This window comes from Cavia porcellus, unplaced genomic scaffold, assembly GCF_034190915.1.
Source record: "Cavia porcellus strain 051 isolate PalLab524CR breed Dunkin Hartley unplaced genomic scaffold, mCavPor4.1 scaffold_32, whole genome shotgun sequence".
Taxonomy (NCBI): domain Eukaryota; kingdom Metazoa; phylum Chordata; class Mammalia; order Rodentia; family Caviidae; genus Cavia; species Cavia porcellus.
In genome coordinates, this window is record NW_026947515.1 from 38,099,541 (window position 1) to 38,117,915 (window position 18,375).

General features: G+C 50.1%; 1 protein-coding gene and 1 non-coding gene across 3 annotated transcripts in view; one reads left to right on the plus strand and one right to left on the minus strand.

Annotated features, from left to right (window-relative positions):
• The first annotated feature begins 547 nt into the window (after positions 1–547).
• Pik3r5 (phosphoinositide-3-kinase regulatory subunit 5) overlaps positions 548–18,375 on the plus strand; it is a 66,595-nt gene continuing 48,767 nt past the window's right edge. Inside the window, exons 1-2 of one of the 2 annotated variants that reach the window (XM_063242249.1) lie at positions 548–943; positions 3,404–3,524. The gene's annotated coding sequence lies outside the window, so the exon portion shown is untranslated. The remainder of the gene's footprint in view (positions 944–3,403; positions 3,525–18,375) is intronic. The other variant, XM_003466229.5, reaches the window with a different exon arrangement.
• On the minus strand, positions 12,339–12,444 carry LOC111755758 (U6 spliceosomal RNA). Its single transcript, XR_002790320.1, has one exon. It is a non-coding gene; the product is annotated as a U6 spliceosomal RNA (small nuclear RNA).

Below are 18,375 nucleotides of genomic sequence, written 5' to 3' on the forward strand. Positions count from 1 at the left end.
TTTCATTGCAAGGATGGCCTCAGTCTGTAAATGAGGAAACAGAGTTACTGGGATTCCCTGACGGGTCACTGCAACCCTTGGGGTAACAATGTTGTCTGTGGACCCGTAAGAGGACTACAAAAAAGGGCTCCTGACCTGGGAGGCAATCACTCCCCAATCCCTGTCCCTCAAGAAAGTGGAACCCAGCTGAAGTGACGGCTGGCCCTGGCGCTGTGGGTCTAAGGAGGGACACCAATCAGAGGCTGGAGGAGCAGTGCTTTAACTCTGAATTGGCTAGAAATTCCTAGGGGGGTTGCAGAAAAACAGAGGTCAAGGTGCCCGTTCATCCAGGGGGGGGTGCAGGCATCGTAAGGGTTAAGTGCACCCAAAGAAAAAAGAAGTAGGAGGAGGAAGTGGGGCGCCGGGGAGCAGTGAGAGAAGGAAGCAGCTCGTCGCGGCTTCCTCTTTCTCCTCCTTCCCCGAAGCCCCCCCACTGCTCAGCCTCCCCCTTCTCCGCCCACTCCCCCTGCGCCGCCCAGACTACGCTTCCGCACCCCTGAGAACCTCTCCCCACTCCTGGAGGGTAGGAGTGCGGCTCTGCGCCGACGTCCCTCGGCTGCCAACAAGCTCCGGCAGTGCCCCACCTCCCGAGGGCAGGCTGGCTCCGAGCTGCGGGTTGCTCCTCTGATGCCCCGCAGGTTCCGCACCCAGAGACTGAGGGCACCGGGGCCAGGATGGCACCTGGCTAACACGGCCCGGCCAGCAGGTGGCGCAAGAGGCCGTCGAGGCTCCTGGCCCCGCCCCCGGCACGCCCTGGCCACGCCCTGGCCACGCCCCCAGGCCTCCGGAGTTGCAGGGACCTCGTAGATGCTGGGACTTGCTACACACTCCGGCAGCGGCGCGGTGGTCCCCGTCGATACCCGAATTGCAGTGAGTCGCCGCTGGGAGGACGCCGGGACTGCAGGTGTGTGGCTGGGCGGGGGACCGGGCGCCGTAGGAGGCACGCGTGGGGGCACAAGGCAGAGCCAGAGCAGGCGGGGCACCGTCGGGGAGAGGTGCAGCAGGCGGGCTGCAGGGACCTGCTGTCTCCCAGCGCGTTGCACCGGGGCGGAAGCCCAGGCTGCCCACAATCCCGGGGACGGAGGGGCACGCGGGCACCGATCACCGTAACCTAGGTAGGCACCGCTGGGCGCCTCTCCGGCCTCTGTGCAGGCCGCTGTGGGTCTTCAGCCTGAGAACTCCGCGTGACCACTGGCATCGAAGCTCCTTGGCCAGCAGGACCTGGGCGTTGTGACATCGCCGCCCAGGAGCCCTCCATCCAGTCTCAGGCGGCCCCTTGCTCGTGAGCACGGATCTGCAGACAGCGAAGTTTTAAGAAGTGCACGCTCTGCGCTGTCAGAGGATCCATGTTTACACCCCGAGTGTCTCCGCGTGACTGCGCGCGTGCGCGTGCACCCTAGCCCATTCCAGGTTGGGGTAAATCTCCTAGCGGTTCAGGACCCCAGGAGGAAGGAGGTTGTTCAGGGGGGAAAAGAGGGCGAGATGAAAGCAGCAGGATGTGGTGTGAAGTGAGTTAAGCGTCTGGCAGCGAGGACTGGGTTTAAGTTAAACTAGGGCTGAAAGCAAGCCAGGTCGGGTTCTAAGGACGTTCTCCCTCCGTGGGCTCCTCCGTCTCCCCATTACTGCTTCCCCTCTTCCTGCACACGGGACCACCTGTTAAGGCCCTGCTTCCCAGAGCTGAGGTGATCTCGTGGGGTATTTGTTAAACCACAAGATTCCTCAGACTCAGCCCCACAGCACAGCTTTCCAGGGTGGGGTCTAGAAAATCTGTATTTCTCAAAAAAATGAATAAGACCCTAAAGTGGTGTTAATGGAGTTTGAGGACCACCTGTGATGTAGAAGAAACCTGAATTCCAACCCGACCCAGATGTGTGGTCTTCAGCATCGTACCCCGCCGCTAGCTTCAGACTCTTTATCTGTATCATGGGCCCTAACACTGATCTACAGAGCTGTGTGGAAAATTAAAGGAGACAGGGGTGAGGAGCACAGCTGCCCACGGGAGACGTCCCAGGGTGTTTTGTAGAACAAGAGTGGGCAGCACGTGTTTCCTGGCTTCTTCTGGGTGGGCTCAGTGGTGTATGTCTTCATGTAGGAGAGGCCACCTGAGGTGGGCAGGCTCTTTCTGTCTCAGGATAACCTCCTTAGCCTTTCCAAGCATAACTAGCCAGGACTGTGGAGGGAAGAGGGGGGTCTCTGTGTACCAGGCCTCTGCGGGGTCCCAGCTCTGCAGCTTAGCTGATGGATGATTTGTTGGACAGCCGGTGTCTTTGGAATTGTCTGTGGTGTGAGGGAAGAGGCAGGGGTGGAGGCTGTGGCTGACTGGCTGGCAGAGGCCGCTCCATTCTGCCAGGTTAACCCCAGGGGCCAAGAAGTAGGGAAGAGGAGAACCAGCAGCCTTTTCCGGGCAGCTTAGGATCTGGAAGCTGCAGCCTGGGTTCAGCTGAGCATTCAGGCTGGCGGATGTGGCTTTTGTTTAAAGAAGGGCTGAACTGACCAGGCTTATGGGACCCAGAAGACCTTTTTGGCTTGAACTGTTGGGCTGAAAGCTTGAATCGGTTTATTACGAGAGGAAGCTTCTAGAGGGATATGCTAGAGTGACCACCAGCCGGTCAAAGGCCAGGTGTTCGGTTTGGTTTTTGAGCTTTGGGCACAGCCGGGAAGGACAGAGGAAAGACTCCACCTGGCTGCTGCCTAAAGGGAAGATGACCTACTTGGACAGGAAACATAGATTGCCTATTAATATGTTTCATCAGTTTGAGGATTGCATGTTTTTCCATGTTAGCAGTGCTGAAATCTGGGTACATCTTCTGATCAGTGGCATCTTAGAGTATGTTAAACAGCCACACACAGACTTATGTTGTTCTCATATTTTGCTCATATTTTTCCAGTTAGCTGTTCCTTCTAAGCACCAAAGATTTCGATGTGTCTCATTTTAAAGGAAATCTTTGTAAGAGGTATAGAGCAGGTTGGATACGATTTAGCAGGTTTTCTTCTTATTTGTTTGTGTGTTTTGGCAGTACTGGAGATTGACCTCAGGGCACTCATGCTAAGCTATATCCTCGGACCTTTTTAAATTTTTTATTTTCAGATAGAAACTAGCTAAGTTGCCTAGGCTGTGCTTAAACTCATGATCTTCCTACCTCAGCCTCCCAGAGTGCTAGGATTATAGGTGTGTGTGTCACTGTTCCTGGCTCTGATTTAATAATATTTTGAAATGTGTTGGTTCTAATCTGTCTTTCTCTTATGTACACTGGTCTCCTCAGGACACATTTTCTGCTGTTTCTCTTTGACCCTTCTTGTTCTGTTTATCTCTTCCCTTGGCTTTGGATCTGGCTAAGTTCTTCGTGTCCTTTAATCTTTACAGCTGCACTCTGAGATGCCTGTACCCACTGCTGTGTCTCAGAGACCAGGAAACTGAGGGTCAAAGCCACTCAACCAGAAGGTGCCAGAGCTGGGCTCACTCTGGCTTCTGCTCTTGACCAGAGGTAAGCAAGCGTGAGTGGCATCTGATGTGTGTCTGTGGGTGCCAAGTGCATGCCCTGCCCTTCTGGGGCATACATTGTGGTATCGCATGGGTGTTTTCTCTTATCTCTTTGTTTGCTCCTAGACTGGCTGCTAGGTTCTGAATAACTGAGTTTACTTACTGAGTGACTTCCCGATAATCAAGACAAAGTAGTGGCAGAGTGCCAGAGGAGAGACAAGGGCCGATAATGGGGGAAAGTAGATGATTTTCATGGCCCAGAGCAGATAAAAGGCCCTTCATGAGTCTACTAATGCCAGGCGCCGGGCATTAGAGTTTGGCTTCAGTGGGTCTCCAGCCTGCCGTGGTGCTATGGTAACAAAAGAGCAAATTGGAGTTAGTTGCTTTTCTGCTGCAAACCCCGCAGAGTTGCCCTTACCAACTGATGAAGAACAGTACCCGTTATCCCGGCCACAAAGGCCTCCTGGCCCCCAGCCAGGTCCACCTCTCTGCATGTGCATGCGCGGTTCCTTCTCCCTAGATTTCCCTTCCTTCCCCCTACCTGCCTGGGATGCTGCAGACACCTCCTTTGATGTTAGCTCAAACTGCTGAAGTCCTTCTCCACTGGCCTTCTAGCACTAAGCATCCCTCTCTCTGTCCTTCTGTAGCCTCTGGGTCTCCTCCTGTAGCACTGACTGCCCCAGGCTGGGCCCCGACACAGTGACTGGCTGGAGCTGGAGCTCCTTGCCAGCGTGAATCTCCCCGGGAGCCCCCCCACCCCCCCAGTGAATGCCACCTGATACAGAAGGGTTGCGGGTGGGGTCACCAGGGAGTGGTGTGATGTTCCTTCTCAAGTCCTCCCAGCCTTCTTGCTGCTGCTGTTGACCTAGGCAAATGAGCTTGTGGGTTTCCTCGAGGGGGCAGGGCTGGGGTATGAGAGCTCGGTGTGGCTTCCAGCTTCTGCTTTAAGTGACATCACGGAGCCCTGCTTTGCCCTGGCATCTCTACTCCTAGTCATGTCCCAGTGCCCCTCTGGCGTGGGTTTCCCTGTCTGTACAATGGGCGTGCAGCACTCAAGGCCTGCGCAGCTCCTGCCTGGCCCCTCATGTTTGGCTTCTGTGCTCAGCACGTTGGCATGGCGTCCTCTGGGTGCGGGCATGGGCTAGTCTCGGAGGACACCGAACAAGGCAGACATCAGTCCTGTTGTCATGGGAATGGCTATCTAGTGGCCAAGTCATACACATCGCAGAAGTACAATCATGAGACTAGCAGGCTGTCATGAGATTATATAAAGCAAGCCTAATGCAGGGGATTAAGGAGAACTTCCCTGAAGAAGTCATATTTGAGTTGATACTTGTGATACAAAATAAAATAATGGTGAGGATAATAATATCATCTAGCACTTCTCAAAGAGACTTGCTGGGTGTTCTTTGGGTGCATTTGGATGGGATATACCCTTTCAGCGACTCTTGGGGGGACGGGTGGGCAGTACATGGGGTTGCTGTCCTACGAGGATTCAACCACACAGCTGCTGGCAGTCACTGAATTCTATGTCTGGGAGGGACCAGTGCCTTATCCCAGTGTTCCTCCTCCACCTCCTCTTATAGACATTAAGGCGATAAATCCATCATGGCGGGTTCCCTTTTCCGTTTTGCTAATCATCACCAGGGAGCAGGTGCCACTGAGTCCTCTGCCTTTGTGTCTCCAGGAAGAGGCTGAAGGGAGACCTTGCAGATGTTGCACTGGGGACTGGGGAAGAGAGAAGGGAAGGAGATGCCCGGGGAGTGGGAGGAACACGCGCCTTGCAGATGTAGGAGGCCCTGGGTTTGACTCTCAGAATCACAGAAAAGAAAAGAAGGTTGCGTGTGATTTTTACTGAACAGCTAAGGGAGCCCATCCTCTGATGACCCTGCTCCCCACTGACGGCACCGCCATCCGGTCCCTCTTGGAAGCCACTCTTCTGGTAGGGTCCAGAAACCCAACTGTTGACTTTATGTGTCATCCAAGGAATCACCTGCCTGAGTCTCACATCCTTCTTCTTCTCCATCCAAAGCTGTGCTCCCAGAATGCCGTCGTCTGTGCAGACGACCTGGTCTGAATGTTTGTTTCTGCATGGTTTGGTGTTGTGGGTTCTTGTCAGACAAATCTTCCCCCAACCACTTCCACCCAGGCTGGCTGAGGTAGCCAACCTCCTCGGGGGTTTTTGCATTTACAGATCTGCCAGAAGAACCTCCAGCTTTCTCCAGCTACCAGACCCCTTTGAAACACTGATGGAAGTGATAGATTGCTCAGTGTGTGCATACCTGCAAACACATGCACATACACATGTATACTCATGTCTTCTCTCTCTCTCTCTCTCTCTCTCTCTCTCTCTTAAAATTTTGCACAACATTGCAAAGTTAAAATCTTTGCAGTCTACCAAGGAGCTGGAATTAATAAGCTGTGTGCTAGAAACCGAGATTTTCTTTGTGCTGATTGCTTTGGATGAGCCTCAGCATGGTTCACCAGGAGAGGAAGCTGTTGTCAGAAGCAAACTTGGGGTGGTGATGGGTGATGAAAACTGTCAAGACACCCCCAGTGACTCACTGGTGTGAGCAGGGCACTGAACCCCCCGAGTAAGCACCAGGCTAGCATCATATGCACATTTTCTGGATTTCTCATCCAGTTTTGAATTCAACCCATTTCTCAGATAATTAATGAGCTTTATTTTTGCTAGTAGAGTCCCTGCATGAAGCCCTTTATCTATACCCAGCTGTGGAATTAGGCTTATGCTGGAACTGAGAAAATGTGTCTGTGGCCATTTGCGTGAATGGAAACAATCTAGGTCACAGAGAAGTGGCCCTTTCTCTGTCACACATGTGAACTACTTCCCATGTTCCCAGGGGCCAGCATGAGCTTGGGGCTTGGTTTCTTTGATGTGGTCATGATTCGTTAGAAGTAAAGTGCTCTGTCTGAAGGAAGTTTTCTTCAATTCCTCATTTCTAAGAATTTTTAAAAGTATGAATGGATTTTTTTTGGTCTTTTGGAGACAAGGTCTCACTATGCAGTTCAGGCTGGCCTTGAACACACTCTGTAGTCCAGGCTGGCCTTGAACACTCAGTGATCTCCTGCCTCAGCCTCCGAAGGGCTGGGATTATAGGTGAGTGCCACCACACCCAGCCCTTATCAATGAATTTTAAAAACCAACTAGGAAACTTTTCCCTTTGCAATAGATTTTATGAGACGCACCATGGCATTTACTACTCATACTGAGCCCTCCTTGAATTTCAGATTCTTTTCTGCACATCCAGGGCTGGCTGGGTTTGCTCTGATCATTTCTATGATATTGTCATGTCTCCTCATGTGTTAGTCAGTTTTCCATCACTGTAATAAATACGGAGATAACTTTTCTGGTAAAGCAGAAAGGTTTAGCCTGGTTCACAGTTTTAGAAATTTCAGTTCATTATCAGTTGGCCCATTACTGTTGGTTTGTGGCAAGAGAGCACACCATGGCATAAACGTATGTGGAGCAAAATCACTCATCTCCTGGCTAGGAATTGAAAGAGAAAGTAAGGGTTTGGGGTTCTTCTATGCCCTTTGAGAACTTTCCCCAAGTGAGCTAAAGACCTCTCGCTAGAGGCCTCTCAAACATTCCATGCCTCCCAAAGCACCAAGCAGAGAATCAAACCTTTAACACGTGGGCCTTCGGGCCGAACTATAGGAACTCGGTAGTCTGCCCTCTGTCTTTCTTATCTGTGTTGTGGTTATTGGGTTTTGATGTGCTGACTTTGCAAGACGATTTGGATGCAGTTCATCTTCTGCACTCTGGACCAGAGTGCAGGGCAGGGAACTGCGCTGTTTCTTGACAGTTGAAAAAATCTGCTGCTGCTGCTGGATTCTTGCCTTTCTGCTCCCCAAGCTTCGCTTCTCTCATGCTCTGTCTTCCCAGGGACACGTGTAGACCGCAGTGCTCCCAAGCTGACCCTTGAGCATCACCTTCGATCCTTGGCTGTCAACAGTCAGCCACTGAGTCCCATGAGTCCACACTCTGTGCCTCTGGGTGTGTGGGGAGGCCCATTTCCATGTGGAGCTGGGCAGATCTACTGACACACACCCCAATCTCGGGCTTGGCTGTGAGGGTGCCCGTCAGTCAACCACTCTGTACCCAGGGAATGGTCGCACAGATAGCGAGCACACAACTTGAATTGATTAGAGCAGTAGAGATATTTTCTCTAAGCAGACAAGGGAGAGGTAATGTCTATTTTCAGGTGTTTGAGAGCAGCATCCTTTGGAATGAGTGAAGATCATTCCCCAGAATGGAAAAGGAATCGATGAAGGGAAGTTGCAAGGAAATAAATTTTGGCTTGTTATAAGGAAGACCTTAGAGAAACTGGGGGAGACTGCTTTGTGGTAGTGAGCTCCACACTGGAGAAAGTATCCAAGAAAAATACACACGGGTTACTGTGGAAATGACAGCGGTGAGAATGGAAACATATCTAGTTCTGGTTCTCCTGCTTATAGTGGTTTATACTGGTGGTGTAAAAGTTGATTATTCTGCAAACATTTTAAATTTAAGAAGTTCCGTGGCCTGGAGTAAACAAATCCCGAAGATGGCCGGTTCTTTAAAAGTTTCACATCCCTGCCTCACAGCATGTCCCCCCAGAGCAGAGTACTTGACTGTTTGAAAACCACAGCCGCTTGTGTTGGGAGAGCTGGGAGCCCAGCTGGACACGGGGTCCCATGGGCAAGGATCCCTTATACTAAACTAGAGATGTGAGCTTTTCTTGGGGTCTCTTGTTGTTGGCTCCTTCTGGTGAAATAAATAAATGAGCCCTACTTCAGAGTCACCTTCCTCTGTGGGTGACCCTGAGAGTAGCTCTCAGGGTCAAAATACCCAACCTCCAAGTTGGGCTGAGAATGAATGGCCTGTTACTCATACTCATGGGGCTTTCAAGTCAGTGTTTCATAAGCCTTTGCATTTTGTGTTCACTTCTGTACTGACATCTTGGGGGTTTCATTTTGAGAAAATTAGAAGTTCAGAGCTCTCCTTGACTTGCTGTTGTGCTGGCAAGGACTCAGGGGATGGTGGTGAGATGCTTGGCCTGCAGGAGGGACTGTGTGAGGTGATCCCTGATGCTTAGCCCCAATTTCTGCCTCACCTCTGAACGTGATATTCTGACCTGAGAACTCACAGAATTGCTCTCCGGAGCAGCCATGTAGGAGTCGCTCCAGTGGCTGAGCAGAGAGGGGAGCTACTCCTTGCCTTCCGGTGCCCTCCCAGCGGAAGGACTCCAGTGACTCTGAATCCCTCTTTAGACCATAACGGAGGCCCTCCTGCCCTTCAGCCCACAATCCTGTAGTGGACGGACGGCTTCGTCTCAGGTCACGGTAGTTTTATACTGGAAAATTCTATTGACCTCTTCCCAACCCGCATCTTTCTTAGAGTTTTTACAGCATTCAGTGCCCAAGACTCTCAACTGTGAAACACAGCCCCTCGGCCCGCCCCCCTTAGGTTTCTTTCCTTCCCTGAACCTGTGTCTCCAGCTGGAATCTGTTTCAGTGTAAGCAGATTCTGGAGCCCGACTGTATCCACCAGGCAGTGTTCTCTGTGGACTTCCCCATTCCCTGCACAGCTGCACCCGGACTCCTGGCCGAAAGCTTGGTGTCCTCTCCGAGTCTGCCCTGTCCTTCCCTCCGTGGCCAGTTGCGATGGGGCTCTCCATCACCATGCATCTCTCACTTCCCCATCGTTCTCTCCAACTCAGCTTTCCCCACCGCACACCTCTGGGCAGGCCTTCTGATCCGCAGGCTTTTCCTTGGTGTACTGGGAGATTCTTAGGAGAACTCCTTCATCACCTTGTTCCAATGGCATCCTCCTGCTCACAGAAAGTCCAGCGTCCTTGTTCTTCCGCTCAGGGCCACTGCATTCTTCACAACGCCTCATCTTCTCCTGCTGAGTGCCTGACTCAGTTCTCCCATGGCCTAACAACTTTCACCTCTCATGATAAAGAAACCTTTCCAAGTGTTTTGGTGAGTGGCTACCTCCCAGTGCCTGGCAGAGACCAGCACCTGGCTGTGTCCCATCGGTGTGTGCTGAATGAATGCCAGGCTTCCTGTGGACCTCTAGTGGGGCATCAGACATTGCCTTCAAGCAACAGCACGATGCAAATTCTCTGGGCTGCTGCAGACCCCAAGAACTCTGGCAATTCTCCATGTTGAGACCCCTCTGTTTGGGGACCCTTTTGCTGCGCTCCAATTTAGTCAGCTTAAGGACTGAATTAGTGGTTTAACACTAAGTTATTCTTTAAGACTAAACTGAGTAGTTCTCTAAGTCTGAGAGTAGAGGAAGCCCAGGGAACCTCCCCTGCCCCCTTCACCCCTCGCTAAGGCACGCCCGGTCTGCAGAGGACGGGGAAGTGTCTGTTTGTGACACAGTGTTTACAAGACCAAGGGGCTTCCTGTCCCGCCTGCCTGACAGGCTGTGGGGCAATCAGGAGCCATATTGTCAGAGAGAGTTGGACAAAGAAATGACTGGGGGATTTCTGGGGATTCTTCAAACATTCCCAGAGAGATAGAAGAGGTCAAGGGAGATGTAGAAAACAGATACTTAAATTGAGAGCAAATAAAACATTACTAATAATTATGATTCATTTGCAGGTTGCAAAAATGCAAAGCATTTTTTTTTTTTAAATAGCGATGACCCTTTCTGTAGTCTCATGTTGAACCCTTCAGAATGCACCCTTCACGTGCAAGAGGGAGCCAGGGGTTGGAGCAAGCCAGGGCAAGGTCCTTTTTTTCCTTTGTTTTCCTTTTAGTTTTTGAAAGAGAGTTATGCTGTGGAGGGGAAGGAGGGCTTTCAGTGGGGACAGCAAGCAGTGGAAAGGACCCTCCGTTCTGATTCGGATTCACCCCCTTCTCCATGCCCATCTGACACAGGGGCCAGGAAGGCTGATGCTGGCCTCCCTGCACCCACCCAGAGCTATTGCTGTCTGGGGGCATCCACTCCTCAGTGTGGAATCATCGTTTCGTCACCTACAGAAACCCAGGCTGGTGTCCAGAGCCTCATATTTCTGAGCTCTGATGCAAATGTCTGAAAAGGTCTTGGCAGGTGCTGCAGGGTTTCCTGATCCCAGGGACAGGGGTATTATTCACTGTGCTCCCCTTTAGGAAGTGAGTGATCCAGGAGAGGATCCTGGTGTGTAGTGTTGGCTGCTAAAGATCCCAGGCTGGTTTCTGGGGTGCATCTTTTCTCTCTTGGGTTTAGAGAAAGGATGTGGATGATGAGCTCGCCAGCTACGGGGCGAGGTGCAAAGCCTCTGTGACAGTGACATTGGTCTGCAGGTCATCATGTGAAAATGGTGGTTTGTGTGCTATAAAGGGTAAAGAAAGAGAAATCAGCGGTAATGGGTTGGCCTGTTAGGAACTCAATAATAAAAATTTCTTACCTGAGAGAGGAAAGGCTGGCCTCAGGTGGAGAGGTGCAGTTGAAAAGCCTTGCTTTCTGTAGATGTCAGGAAAATAATTTCTAGTTTTTTGTTTGTTTGAATCAGGGCCTCAGTATGTATCCTGCTGCTTCAGCCTCCTGAGTGCTGGGGTTACAGGTGTGGGCCACCGCACTCATCTTAGGAAAACAGATTTGTGAACTTGGGAGGCTGAAGAGCTCAGGCCAAGGCATGTGAGATACTTGGGGATTAGGTTACCAGGTTGTTTTAGAAGGTTCCCGAGTCAGAAGAACAAGATGGTGGACCTTGTGGACATGCGGAAAGCAAACCCTCAGCACTAGACTGTGGACTGATGCACAGATCAGCAAGAGGGTGCCAGCTTCCTGCTCCTCATATTCTGCCCGCTTCATCCAGGCACCAGGCTGGGGGGGCCCAGAGTCAGCCTCTGAGACAGACGCGGCTGGTGGAAGACACCCTTTCGTAGGTCAGAGCTTGGCTCCGCTGGTTTCCCAGCAAGGCCCTCTCTAGGGAAGGTGCGGGTTTCGGATGCACCTTGGGTCCAGAGCTCAGGCACCTCAGAGAATCCCCTCAACCTCCGTCACCCATCCGAATTTTCAAAGATGGGGGATTTCTTCTCATTACTCCTAAAACCTGCTCATTAGAACAAGAGGTAATACTATTTTTATTACACCGTTTGATCTGGCTTAAGGAGAAAATATTTGGGAATGTCCAGAATTCTCATGATTCCATCTTTTTGACCAGTAGGTAATGATCTCTAATTTGTTTACTAACCAAGTACCTTGGATTGCTTTACTACTAACTAGCTACCTAACCCAGTGCTGCAAAGAATGCATAGCTTTTCTTTTTTAAAAAAATTTTTATTTCAAGAGGAAAAAAAAAAGAAAAACAGAAAAAAGGGTAGAAATAATACAGAATTTCAAAAAAATAAACAGTAAGAAAGCACTAGTTGATAAATTACATATTGTCCTCTTAGAAATAGTTGTTCAAGTTATAAAAGTAAAGCATACAAAGTGGACATTCAAACAGCGAGACTGCAGATAGTTCTGTTCAACGATCCAACAAAAACTTAGTAATATGGTTATCAATCCTACACACTTAAACATACATGCTGTTATATCCTTTAGAGCACTTTCTTTTCCTCTCTTTTGTACAATAGCAATTACACATTTTGGGTTTTATTACTCCTACATTTCTTATTGCTTTTTACACTAGAGACACAATGTGATATTTATAAATATGATTCTTATTTATTTCACTTACAAGGATAGTCTCAAGTTGCCTCCATTTACCTATGAAGGCCTCAAGAGCATCCTTTTTATAGCTGAGTAATATACCATTGTATAAAAAAAACACATCTTTTTCGTCCATTCTGCAGTTGATGGGCATTTAGGTTGTTTGAAAATATGGAACCTTCACGAATTTGTGTGTCATCCTTGCGCAGGGGTCGTGCTAATCTTCTCTGTATCATTCCAATTTTAGCATATGCACTGCCCAAGTGAGCACAAGCTTTTCTTTAATCCGTGCTGCTGCTCTCTCTAGAGTAGGATGCGTAGAGGTGAGCAATCCATACAGAAAATTTCTGCTGCTTCTCTGATGATTTCAGCTTTTTTGAGGTGTCCTCTACCAAGAAATTTCAGGCGCAGCACGTGGACTCTACTTAAGGTCAGACCATAAAAACTCTCCAAGTTACGGGGAAATCCAATGTTGTATCTAAATGACATAGCATCAAACGAAAACATAATTTCACTTATAAGCTAATCAGCACTGGCCGACATATTAGTATGTTGGTTTATCTGCTGCGTTAGAGAGGCCCAGGATACTAACCGTGTAAACAAGATAATTTGTTTTTCTGTCATAGAACAATCTCAGCATCAGAGCACCAGGCTTCACATGGCAGCCTCATGGGCTTGTTCTGTTTTGTTGCTCTGTCTTCCGTAACACGTAGCTTCCAGCTCATGGCCCATGATGTCCGCTGTGTTGCCGTCATAATCTGCATTCCGGCTGGAAAGGGAAGGCACGCCCCTTGCTTGTAAAAAGCCACAGCACTGTAACAGGAGGAGGGTGGCTCTCGAAGGAGTGCCACTCACTTAGAGCTCTTGGGGAGTCTTCACTGCCATACACATTTTCTTGGTCCTTTCTATTGTCACATAAGCATGGTTTTTAAGTCTTAGTGAGAACCATGATTTTAAAATAACGTGCTAGCCCAAAAGGTGGACCCATTCAAGTGTCCAGTGGTGGCCAAGTGAATAAACAAAGTGTGTGTCCATGCAGTGGGATGGTCCCCAGCTTCAAGGTGAAAAATGGCGTCTCCTGCACGCTGCAGGGTGATCAACCTTGAAGACATTGTGCTAACTGAAGCAGCCTGTCAGAAAGGGACAAATGCTGAGTCCCCTTATGTGAGGGAGCTAGAATAGCCAAACTGACAGGAACAAGTAGCCTAGAAGTTTCCTAATGGGAGGGAAGGGGACGTGGGAATTAGTGTTTATTGGGTGTGAAGTTTTAATTTGGGAAGAGAAATAGAAGTCCTGTGGATGAATGTGAACACCCTTCACTCCATGAATATATGCTTAAAAACAGTTAAAATGGTAAGTTTTGTATTCCCTAGGTTTTACCACAATTTTTAAAAAGAACATGCTATAAAAGATGGACATTAGAGTTCACTGGCATTTGGAGAGATGTCTTTCTGGAAAAAGATACCACACACCCTTCGGATGAGATTATTAAACCAAGTGTGAAGCCATCTCTGTGTCAGTGTCCAGCTCAGAGTTGTCACAAGACAATACACATTGTCCTCAGGGTGATGGCAACACACCCCACTGAGGTGAGGCTCACCTTAGAGCGTATGTGAGACCCTGGGTTCAGTCTCCAGCAGTGAAAAGTATTTTTGTGGCATTTCTCTCTTGTTACCTGTTGAGTTTGGAATCTGTAATCCTTTCTAGCCACTGGACGTCCCTGGGTCTCTCCCTTTGTGTTCCCAGCTCCTGCACGAGGCACTGAGAACACGGCCGGGGAGGAGGGGGCTGGAAGACTCAGTTTCCAGGATTGTTCTCATCTGCTGCGTTCCCAGGGGAGAGCAGCCTGCTTCTGTCCCTCTCTTTCTCTTACAAATCTTTCATTTTCTCCAATTCTACAGAGCTGACTGGTAGCAGCTCCCTTTCGCAGCCCCAGGTTTCTTTATGATTCTGAGATACGTTATCCTCACCTCTGGCCCAAAGCTCAGTTTCAGCCACAGTATTTGGGAGATGGGGCTTGGTGGCCAAGCCCTTGCCTGGCATGCAGGAGGCCCTGGGGCCGTGCTCCAAAATCCCCCTTCTCATATTGAGCAGTGAGATTGTGTTTGATGTCAGGGCCTTTTCTGTCTGTCTCCTTTCCTCCAGGGTAACTCTTACCCACTGATATGATTTTCAGAATCCCAAGGTGAGTGTGCTATTTACCAGTTTAGACCTCAGCAGTGGATCCACATAGTCCCTGAGGAAGCCCCTGAGCACTTGGCTTGCACTTAAGGACGCTGGCATTTTGCCACCCTGCCCATGCAGCTCTGTCTTTCTGCACACCCTGGGTCTCACTGTCCGCTCCAGTGGCTGAGTGGCTGGTGGTTCCCTGATGGAACTATACGATGTGTCTCATGTCTGCTGCCTCTGTCCAAGCTTTAGTCTCCCCCTGCCTGAGGATTTTCTAGATGGTCCGCTTTTAGAGAATCCTGGCCAGTTCATTCTCAACCTTCTCCAAGTTCCCACCTTACGGATACACTGACCCTCTGGGGTTGTTTTTATTTGAAGCTCTTTTGGGATGTTGTTGCTCTGGACTTTCTGGTGACCTTTGGGGAAATACCCAAGAGTGGAACTTCTGAGTCTGGGCCGGCACAGGTTGAGTTTATCTATTTATTTATTTTGGCTTTCTTTATTTCTTTTTTGGTGGGGAGAGGAGAGTATACCAGGAATCAAACTCAGAACTTGCGCTTGCCAGGCAGGTGCCGTGCGCCCAGCTCTATCCCCAGCCCCAGGTTGGGTTTAGAAAGGATGGCTAAACGGCTTTTCATTTGCAAATGGTCATTCTAGCCCCCTTCCCAGCAGCAGCTGTGAGGGCTCTCACTGCTGCAGGTCCTCGCAGACACTTTGTGCTTCCCATCTTCACCCTGGTGACTCTGTCGGGCGCTGGGTGTGTGGTAGTATCACACTGTGGTTGTGATTCTCATTTCCCTTATGACTAATGAGATAGAGCACCTCTTCCGATGTTTAGTGACCATCTGTAGGTCTTCTGTTTTCTTTTTCTTTCTTTCTTTTTTTGGTACTGGCAATTGAACTCAAGACTTTGTGCTTGCCAGGCAGGCGCTTATGCTGCTGAGCTGTATCCCCGGCCCAGGAGGTCCTCTTTTGTGAGGTGCTTAGTTAGATCCTTTGCCTGTTTTTTTTATACAGTTGTTCTTCTTTTTTTGTACGGTAGTCTCTTTGTTTCTGCATCATGCGGTGACCACTCAGGGCTCATTTTCTTCCTGACCTTGGGCTTTGTAAAATTCCTGGACCCCCTATTTCTAGTGAAGTTCTTCAACTCACACACTTTTTTGTACCAGGAATCAAACTCAGGACCTTTCACTTGCCACACAGGTCCTTATGCTGCAGAGCTGTGTCTCCTGCCCCTTAATATATGTTTTCCGTTGACTTACTAAACCATCTTTGAGGGCTGGGGATTTAGCTCAGCGGCATAAGCGCCTACCTTGCAAGCAGGCAGTCGTGAGTTCGATCCCTGGTACCGATAAAAAGAAAAAAGAAAAAAAAAAAAGTGTAAAAAAAAAATAAACCATCTTTGAGCTGTACCTTGCAGAAGAGTAGCCATTCTCCTTGGGAAACGTGGTGAAGGCCTCTGTAAGTGGAGTCCCACTTCCTCAGCCCTTTGTGCGTGTCCTGTCACTCCTGGTTGGGCCTCTGAGATGAGAACAGCTTCATGGGTCTTTTTGACGTCTTCCCAAGCCTTGTTCTCATGGTGCGCGCCGTCACTCTGTCCTGCCCTTTCTCATCTGGGGACACCACTCCCAGCGTTCCCCACCCCAGGAGGCCACACTGGCTCTCTATAGCCCCCCCTTCCCATCTGTGATCCTCTGTGCCTGCAGCTTCTGATTCCTGGCCTCTTGGAAACCTGCTTCCTTAAAATCCGTGACGTGTGTCTGTATCTGATGTTTTCTTCCATGATGACTACACACATTGAGGTAAAATGTCATTTTCTGCCTGTTTCTGTCTCACTTCTGTATTGTTTTTTATCACAAGCAAAGATAGAAAACAGAACCGTGGTTTTGTAGTTTCCTATGGTCTTCTAATAGCTGAGAGGACCAGAGGGCCCCCATTAGCCTACATGCTGCTTTTAACCCGAGAGCCTGCCGGTGCCTGTCCGGGTCGGGCCTTGGCCAGCTCTGGGCCGCAGTTCTGGGGCAACTTTGTGAACCGTGAAGGAAAAGCAGCACCAGACCTCAGTTCCCGCGGACTCTGTCTCACTTCTAACCTTTCAACTCTTGATCCTTTACCCTTTCATCGTGCATCCATGCAGCACAGATGTGCCAGGCATCTCGGGCACCTGGTGGAGCTTATGCCCTAATGCAAGGGAGAGGCAGACAGCAGCGTAATTAAAGGTCAAATGGAAACTGGCAGTAGTTCTGCAAGCTTGGAATCCCTGCACCCTGGGAGGCGGATGCTAGAGGGTCACAAGTTCAAGCTCAACCTGGGCAACTTAGCAACATAGTGAGAACTTCCCTCAAAATAAAAAACAATACAGCTCAGTGTGCCGGCCCTGTGTTCAATCCGCAGCACTGGAATAAAGTGAAATAAAATAAAATAACACATCAGTTTGTCATAAGGATGTTACAAGCAAGACAGCTGCATACTGAAGAGGATTTGCCAGGAGTCTTGATAAGAACAGAATATAAAGATCACACAGAAGAGGGGGAGAGAGCCAAGCCTATGTCCTGGAAAAGAACTCCCAGGCAGGGGGAGCAGTACATACAAAGGGCCTGAGGCAGGGTCGTGTCTGGGTTGCTCCTGTGATCATTCTTGTGCTTAGAACCTGCACCTTCCATGCTGGCATCAGCAGAGCTCAGCATCTGAAGTGAAGGACAGTGTATCGGTCATCTTTGTGTGTACCACAGTGTCCAGCCAAGTTTCGTGTGGTCCTAGTCACTAGATAAGAAAGGTTCTTGGACTGGGGATTTAGCTCAGTGGCATAAGTACCTGTCTTGCAAGCAAAAAAGGTTCTTACTGAGAAAGGCTTTGAAACTTTCTTTCTCCCCTCCCTCCCTCCTACTCTCCCTCCCTCTCTCCCTCCTTTCTTTTCTTCCGTCCAAGGCTGGCCCCTGGCCCTGCCTCTGTGGAGTTCAGGTGGGGCTGAGCAGGCTGACGGCCAGGCTTAACCAGACCTGAATTATCACAGGCTGAATGAAGTGAAATCCCCAGTCTGGAAAGGCCTGTGGCAGGTGGCACATTTTCCAGGGCCAGAGACATCAGCACGTGGGTGAGGCATTCCCGAGAAGGCTGCTTGTGGACAGAGGACAGAGCAGGCATGGGAAGGCATATGGAAGACTGTCCAGGGGTGGCTGTGTCTTTCTGGATGGAGCCAGGCAGGCAGGGGCAGGCTGTGGCTTCCTGGGGAGTCCATGAGAAGGGCTGAGGTCCCGGGCTCACCACGTTAACTGGCAGCCCAGCTCCAGGCCTGCCCATTTTTCCGAGACCTTTCAAGACCTTGCGAAGCAGAAGGGAGAGAAGATGGAGACCAGGTGGGACAGCCCTTGGAGGGAGCACGCAGGATGGTCCTGCATCCACTTGAGCCATCAGGTACCTGTCTTCAAGGAGCCCACGCCCCACTGGGCCTCCTGGGGCCCTGCACCCATTTGATTGGAAATTTTCAGAGAAGTCAGCCGGACTGCTGAAGGTGACACCTGTGAGCCCTCCCAGAGGGCTGTCCGGAGAGAGGAGCGCTTTCCACTTCCTTGCTTGCCCATGAAATCTGCATTCGTGGAGCGTGGCAGGTTTAAGGAGGCAGAGCATCAGGCTGCCGTCCCGGGCCGTGGACAGCAGCCATGGCAGGCGCACTTCTGGCTGTGCTCGCTTGGGGATCCTCACGCTGCAGTCCCCCAGCGCTGCCCCGCCACATCCTGTGCCCTGATGGCGTGAGGCTGCTCTCGAAGCACAGGCCAGATGTGCAAATTCTGCGGCTGCGCCTGGGTTGCACACAGCACAGCGTGCTTTTCTTGGAAATCATCAGCGATTTGCTAGAAAAACAGGAAACATTGGGGCTGCTGCTGTACACTTTAAGGTTTTTTTTTGTTTTTGTTTTTGAGTTTCTTTCATCTGGGTCAGTATCAGGGTGTCTGAAGGGTGTTCGTGCTTGGTCCTTCCATTCCAGCCCCCTTCTGCTGCTCCATCCCTTTCCCTGCACCCTCTTTTTTCTCTC